At 43.2% G+C, this 8,063-nt stretch overlaps 1 long non-coding RNA gene across 1 annotated transcript in view; it reads left to right on the top strand.

The window, feature by feature from the left end:
* Positions 1 to 859: 859 nt before the first annotated feature.
* LOC121042695 (uncharacterized) overlaps positions 860 to 8,063 on the top strand; it is a 24,012-nt gene continuing 16,808 nt past the window's right edge. The window contains exon 1 of the long non-coding RNA XR_005796388.1: positions 860 to 2,149. This is a non-coding gene — a long non-coding RNA (uncharacterized LOC121042695). The remainder of the gene's footprint in view (positions 2,150 to 8,063) is intronic.

Below are 8,063 nucleotides of genomic sequence, written 5' to 3'. Positions count from 1 at the left end.
ACCAAAGGCAGCAACACACCAGGTCATTTGAAAAAAAGGCCGCCTGGGCTCCACATACAGCCTGATAACAGATGGGGATTTCCAGAAGTACTTAACCTGGCTTAGAGGTCGTGGCCTAACTAAAAGTAGGTCTCCCCTCATTCCAAAGTGAAATCATAAAGTGGTTCTTCGTCATCCCCCTCCCCTGCCCATCAATTCAGGTCCTCCACATTTTTCATCCTTGACTCAGAATTCCAGAAACCACCTTACCCAATTCATCAATTAATGAACAAACAGGCATTAACTTAGCACCTGTTATATGCAAAGCAATGGCAATGGTCCTACCACATTTCTACCTCTTTCAGCTCTTTGCACCCCAGCCCCACTCAGGTCTTCACCCTGAAGACATGACTAGCTCACCATGGGCATACTTTCCTGCTCAGCCTAGATGTGGGCTCAAAATGTTTATTAACCCAGCTCTCCAGGCATTCGCTACCCATTGCTCAGGCCTGGCCCTGAGACAATCTTTTTGCTATCTCCGAATTCCTGTCCAATCTCCTTCTTTGACTAATTAGTTTCAATGACTTGTTAAGGCTACACGGCCGGTTTGTGGTAGACTTGGAACCAAGGTACCCTGTCTTCTTGTCCAGGGCTATTTATGGTTCTCAGTATAAACAAAGGTAAATATCAACTCAAAGCTAACTAGATTTGTTAGCCACAACAGAAATATGACCTATGTTAATAAGAAGTGCAAAATAAAATAATATATATCATTATATTGTGAAGTTTGGGATATCATGTTACATATTACCTGTGTAATAGACATATATTATCACAGTTTTCATTTTAGACTGTCTTATTAATTTTGTATAGAATCTCCATATGATAAGTAATATCCTCCCTATTTCACAGATGAGGAAACTGAACTCCAGAGAGTTTAAGCAACTTCCTGAAAGCTGCTAGATAATAAAGGTGGAGCCGGATCTGGACTCCGGGAGATTCACCTCCTCCCAATATGCCTTGCTTCCTGTTCACACAGCCACATTGTTGGAAGAGAATTCCCCTAATTCTACACATCTGGTGAGCAGAGACACCACCCACCTTTTGTTCTCAACAATCTTTTTAAGAATGTGTCTAGAGTGAACACCCCTACAGAGTAGAACTGGTTTCTCTCTGCAGAGAAGAAGACACATTTGTTTGCTGCCCAGTATAATAAAGATAATATCTTCCTCCATGGCCAAATTTGGACAGGTTTGCTCACAACCCATGAGAGAAGATTCGAATTTTCTAAGCTCAGGGTTCTGCAGATGTAACTCAGACCCACTGCCTGCGCATTGCCCCATGGGACCTGGGGACAAGGGGTAGCAGTGCAACATAACACTTAAGCTGCCTGCTCTTCCATAAGTAATAAAGTCGTTCGCCTCTCGGTCAGGAATCATGAGTCTCATGACAGCTTGCAAGTAGGGTAGAATCTCAGACCCTTCACAATTCTTAACAACCACAAGTCCAGCAGAATGAAAGATCACAGGACGTTGGGTTGCTTTTGGCTGCCTACTCCATTGGGACCCCATATTGTTCGCTCATCCCCTTTCACCTAAGGTTAATCACCTAGGGTCCCCATCCCCCAGTGACTGAATAAATATGCCTGAAGGTTAGTCTGAAGTAATACCAATTGTTATTTTCTTTTCCTCTCACAGATAAAAGTAGTAGTATTTTCATAGTGTCTTAACCTTGTGTATTAGAGATGTAGCTGTTTCAGGTACCATGCGAAGCCAGAAGTAATAGCTGTTATTAACAAGAGAGGCTTCCCCCTGTGTGAATTAAATCGGAGCATATCTGGAGTGTACTGTTCCTTCCCATCTGGCCAGCCCTGCCCACCCCTTCAGAGAGGTCAAGGATTAACACTGTTCATCCAGGCCTCTCAGGCCAGCCCCATTCATCCTTCCATGCCCTGGAATGAGTTCTTAGCTTTGCCTTGACTGTAGAGACCTCTTCATGAGTGCTTATTGTCAGAATAAATACATGAATGGCCCCATTCTGATTTCTCTTTTCTCAGGTCATATGAGTCATTAGATCAAATCATATAATAGCACGGAGAATTTCCGAAAATGTTCCATGAGGCTGATTTACAAGATAAGCTGTTGGAGGAAATTAAATCCACACCTCCCAGGTATACCTTTCTGCATGAAGTAGGAGACGGGACCTCAGGCTCATGGCAAAGTATTTGGCCAGTGGGTTGGGCCAGACATGCCATCCCTTTCCTCCAGCAAGTAGGTAGCAGTGGAGGGGAGGAAAGAGCGAAGGCAATGATGACTGAGATGGAAAGGGAACCAAGTAGGTGAGAGCGTGGAAGACGGTTTCAGTAGTTATCATGAGATATGAGATATCCTGAGCGTCTGTTGTCTAGAAAGCATTGCTCAGAAACTCTGAGAAAGATGTGTAAGATGCTTATGTCATTCCCTTTGAGAAAATTAGTTACAGTCCATATTCACCTTCAAAGTTTAGAGTGAGCTTTGTGTTTTTGTTTAATATGCTTCTGCTCAGACCCCAGCCCCACAGTGTAATTCTCTTACACTGAATTAAGGACATGTAGCACTTTGTCACTCCTTCCTAGCAATGACTCATTTCTTAGGTTGCTTTACTTTTCCTATAATTTTTATCGACCTGGCGAGCAGAGTGGACATCAGAGAAATGAGAACTAGAAACTTTTTTTTTTGCTGTGATGAGGAAAAATATAAACACATGAAAAAAAAAAAAAAAGGAAAGGAACTGGAGGAATTAAAAAAGAAAGGCACCCCCTGAGGATCCTGGTAACAACCACACAAGGGAAGTATGTTAGCCCCCCCCCTCTACCTATGAAGCTAAAACAAAGTTTAGGAATCTTGTTCAAGTGTATAAGAGTAAACCAGCGGCTATAGCAACCTCAACATTTCTGCTGCCTAATCCATGAAAACTTCCCTTTTATCTCATGTGACATTCTAATTTAGTTTGGCCATGGATGAGGGTAGAGGTGATCATTGGCCAGGATCTAATCGTGTGACCACACATAGTGCAAAGGAGACTGGGAAATGTAATCTGGCCATGTGTCTAGGAAAAGGACAAGATGGATATTGAGAAGTCCCGGCAGGCTCTTTCGCTAAGGTAAAACAATTAGTGAGTAGCCAGCTTTCTTATCTATAGGTCTCAGCTAAAGTGCTATATCATTTCGTATTCTGAAGCTTTATTTACTTTTTTTGATTAGGACAGATCACCTTACACTTGTCACCTTATACTTCTTTAGTGCCCTTTTCATAGACCTCCCCCCTCCCCCATTTAAAATGTCAACTTCAGAACTTTTTATTCATGGCATGAGCCTTATCAGAATTTTGGTTCCCATTCACCTTGCCTGTAGTAAGATTTGATACTGATTGAAGGGAAAACAGTGAAAATAAAGGTCCACACCTTTATCATCTCCCTGCAATAAAGAATTGGGGTGGGGAGGGCAGGGATGGTGGGTGCTGAAGGTCTCAGCGAGAACAAACCCCCTACCTGAAGGAGAACCGGGGCCAGAGACGAAAGGGGAAAACCAAGAAGACGGTCTTCAGAAGCTTTTCCAGAAACTTGCGCCCAAGGATTTGCCCAGAAATATTGTATAATTGCTCAAGTGGCTTTTGTCAAGCACTTTGCTAAAAATGTTCCCATTTTTGTATGCAAATACTTTTCCTTTTCTACATCTGAAAGCCACATGTGATTTTCAATCAGCCAGCACAAACAGACTGACAGACAACATCCCTCAGGAAATGCTTGATATGCCATCAGGTTTCAACACTCTTCTCCTTCCCCCCTCTGGAGCAAGCCTATAATTCTGCATTCGTGTAAATACATATGTGTGGCATATTTATTCACATGCTGCTGGGTAGAGCAAATGACTCTGCATTCTTTCCTGGTTATGCAGTCAAGAAGTGACTGCACGTTCCCCGCATGCTGTTCAAGCCCACGATGGGGAGTCCACAGGTGCTCACAAAATAGGCTGGAGCTTGCGGTGCAAGGACCACAGACCTTTCCTGGCCACCTATCCCCACCCGCAAGAAGACTTGGGGTAGATTCCTCCTCCTCCATGTTCCCTGCTCGGTGCTCCCATAGTTCTGAATACAGAGCTTTTGATGTTCCCCATACCGTAAAGGCTTGTTTACATCTGTTCTCAAGTTTATGGGCAATCCGTCCATTTTATAACCTAGTGGAGACCATTACATATAATAATTCGGTAAAATCTTATTGATAAATGAGTGCATTGATAAAGAAAAACTTAGACCCTGAAACAGTTTGCCTCAACAATTCAGGGCCCTGAAAATTTGGCATCAAATGATTACTAAGTGTTCTGGTTCCACCTAAAACCTTAAGCATTTGTTAAACCTACGTAGTTACCATAATGCTTTCCTGCTTTAATCCTAGTTAGAAATTTAAATGTAATTCTTTAGGTTGTAAACTGCCTTTTCTGAGTGCATATGATGTTCCACATAAGCACTGTTCCTCTCGAATTGCGTGTATCGGGGCGCCTGGGTGGCTCAGTCGGTCGAGCGTCCGACTTCAGCTCAGGTCACGATCTGGCGTTCTGTGAGCTCAAGCCCCGCGTCAGGCTCTGTGCTGACAGCTCAGGGCCTGGAGCCTGCTTCTGCTTCTGTGTCTCCCTCTCTCTCTGCCCCTAACCCACTCTCATTCTGTCTCTGTCTCTCTCAAAAATAAATAAACATTAAAAAAATTTTTAATTGCATGTATCAATTTATCGAGTCTTCACCCTAAAAGTAGGTGCTATTAGTATACTCATTTTATAGACAGAGAAACAAAGAAAACTGTCACAAAGACGATAAGTAATTGGCCCACAGACCCACAGATGTCAAAGGTCAGGACCAAGACTTGCTCAGGAGGACTGGCTCCCGGTTGAGTTTTTAATCACGATGCTAAACTCATTCATTTAACAACAAGTTAATGATATCTAATGATGTGCTCAATTAAAATAACTTCGAATAATGTGAAGTGATCTGAAGAAAATGGTTTGATATGGTGAGAGAGAGGAACACCAACTAGAGGGGGCCAAGAAAGTTCACTCCACAAGTTCACTTTTGAGTTGAGCCCCGTTGGCTGAGAAGTGACCAGCTGAAAGGGTGAAAGGGTGATGTGTCCCCAGCAGAAGACACCGCAAGTACAAAGGCTGTGAAACAAGGAGGGCTTGGGATGCTGAGGACCAGGCCAGCGTAGCTGAGTAGAGTGGTCAGGCAGGATAGTACAAGATGAAGTCAGAGAGGCTGGCAGAAGCTACATCAGTAGAGATGCTATGAGATTCATAATCAGTGCAATGGGATGCCATTGGTGGATTTTAAATCACTGTGCTTCTTTTGTGTAGAATTAACTGGGGTGGGGAGATTTCAGTGGAAGAAGAGGAATCATGGGAAAGTTGCTGCTGTAGTTCAGATAAGTTCAGATGGGAGCTGATGGAGACTCGGACTAAGAGAGTAATGGTCGGGAAGGCATGAGTGGTACCCAGATGAGGTGGTGATGATGAGAAGCACTTAGAAGGTATTTTGGTGAGACTGTGCCCATAAGACTTCCCAAATGGAAGCGGCCTTCAGGAAATGACTATGCTGGGGAATCAGCCGATCTAGTCCACCCAGAGCAGACGTTAGAGGTCAGAATGTGGGGATGACCCCTTCTTCCAGCAAGCGTCTTCCATGCTCTGGTTCCTGCCTTGGAGTCGTGCTGCATGGAGTCTCTTCAGTGAGAGATCATCATTCAAAATCTATTAGAATGACGTCCAGGAGCTGTCAGAGCTGTTTACCTCCCCTGCCATCAGGGGATATGTGTATTCACATAACACTGAAGGGCATTCACTCATGCAGAGTGGATGGGAATTTGATAGGTAGATATGTCCCCGAGCAGAGGGAACAGGTGGAGTAGGATGTAAGGTCAGGAGAATGCAGGGAGAATTGAGGGCAAGTGTAGAGAGAGAAAGCTGAGAAGAGATCCAAGAGAGGTGCATTTAGGGAGGGTGTGGAATCTTTGTGTGCCCAGTTTATCCTTAAGGTAGTAGCGAATCAGCAACAAATTTTAGGAAAGGGAGAGAGAGCCATGAAGTGTGAGAGCTGAAAGGAACCCAACAATTGCCAATTCCACCTGCTTCATATTGTACCTGTCTCCCTTTTAAAGAAATAGCCCCAGCGTCAGTTTGCATTCCCTATGCATAACCCTACGAACTTCATTATATCAGCAACTCATGCTGCACTGGAGTCTTTTGCTGAGGGTAAATCAGCAGATAGTTTTGAGTGCTTATTGTGTGTCAAGTTCGCAGGAGAAACCAAAGATTATTAAGACTGGTCACCTGGCCTCCATTTCTCCCAGCGATCTCAAAATTACCCAGCCTGAAAATGTCGGACCAAATGTAAACCTCAGCATAGAAACTAGATTCTCTATGCCACCTCCTCCATACACTTTCATGTCGGAGTGTTCCTTTGACCACAACTTCAGGCTCTTCCAATGGAACACCTTATTGCACAGAACAGCAGAGAGACTCCTATCTTAAACTACATGAAGTGACTGTGCTGAGAAAAGGAACAGCCTTAGAAATTGAGACATTAAAAAGCGACTGGCCCGACTTTTCTGAATATCCAATATCTTTTAGCAGCTCTAGACGTTGGTTTAGGTGTTTAGCAAAAAACAAAATAATAATAATTTAAACAAAATAACAGTTTCTTTCTCTAGTTTAAGAGCCTGAGTTTGTAGGAAGTGGGCGAGATTATTCGATACCTGAATTCCTCTATCCTTCCACTTCGCCATTCACTAATGTTGCCCTTTTCCACGTGGTCACAGAGGGCTCACCACTATGCTGTCCACAGACTGGCTAGTGACAAAGAGGAAGAGAGAAATGGCAACCAAATCCCTCTCTTTTAAGGACATAACCCAGAAATAGCATACGTCACTTTTGTTCATGTATCATTGACCAGAAAGGAGTCATGTGCCCACACCTTGTAGCAAGGAAGGTTGGGCGACCGAGTACTCAGTTAAAATTCTGGGATGAGCGTATTGAAAGAGAGAAGGGAAAATGGATATTGGAGGCCAACGGCAACCTCTGCATAATAAGAGTCTGTGATGATTCTAGGGTGGTATAATATTGTTAGGTTGACCGTGCTCTGGGTAACACATGCAACAGTTTTCACTCAAGTTTGGTTCGGGAATGTTAGGATACAAACGAATCATCTTCAAGAGTTTTTCTTTAGATGAAAAAGTTTACGCTCCAATTCTAGTAAATCCAGGAATCTGCATTTTTAAACGACCCCATGGATGATTTGCATACGGTTCCCACAATTTGGGACTGATGGCCACCACTATGGGTGAATAGAATTTAGAAATAGTTTACAAGCTTTGAAAAATTCAAGCCTACCCCTGGGGGCAGGCGCGTTTAAACTTGAGTTTAGATCAGCTTTATAATCAGGAAACGGCGACGTGACCTGAACTGAAGGATCTTAGATGTCCTTACCACTGTTGAGATTATGTTAATCAGCCTTTCTCACCCCAGATCCAGAATTCCTTCAGTGTAGAGAAGTTATGGCACCTTGAAAACTCGAGTCGTTTACCTCATGCTGTAATAAACACAGTCATAACAAATTACCATTTTATATGGTTTTACCTGCACTGTTACGGATTTATCTCATTTGGTCTTCTGAGTAAGCAGAATTTACAGGTGAGGTAGTTGAGAGATCAGATTGCCTTGGTCATAGGCCCCAAATCCAGATCTTCCTCTCAGGGCTAGTTCTTTCTCCTGTACTACACTGCTTCTCTTTGCTTCTCATCCTAAGTGAGATCAAAATAGAAACAGCTCAAAATAGAGCAGAAGCAGTGAGCAGAGTGAAGAGTAGACAAATGCATTATAAAAAGCATGAGGTAACAACACAGATGAACCTCCAAACATTATGCTAAGTGAAAGAAGCCAGACACAAAAGACCTCATATTGTATGATTCCATTTATGTGAAATGTCCAGAAAAGACAAACCTATAGAGACGGAAATAAATTAACAGTAGCCTAGGGCTGAGGGTAGGGACAGATTAACTGTAAA

The sequence above is a fragment of the Herpailurus yagouaroundi genome, unplaced genomic scaffold (genome assembly GCF_014898765.1).
Source record: "Herpailurus yagouaroundi ecotype Mexico unplaced genomic scaffold, PumYag 186, whole genome shotgun sequence".
NCBI lineage: Eukaryota > Metazoa > Chordata > Mammalia > Carnivora > Felidae > Herpailurus > Herpailurus yagouaroundi.
Note: the sequence above shows the minus strand (reverse complement) of the source record. Positions and strands in the feature narration are given on the sequence as shown.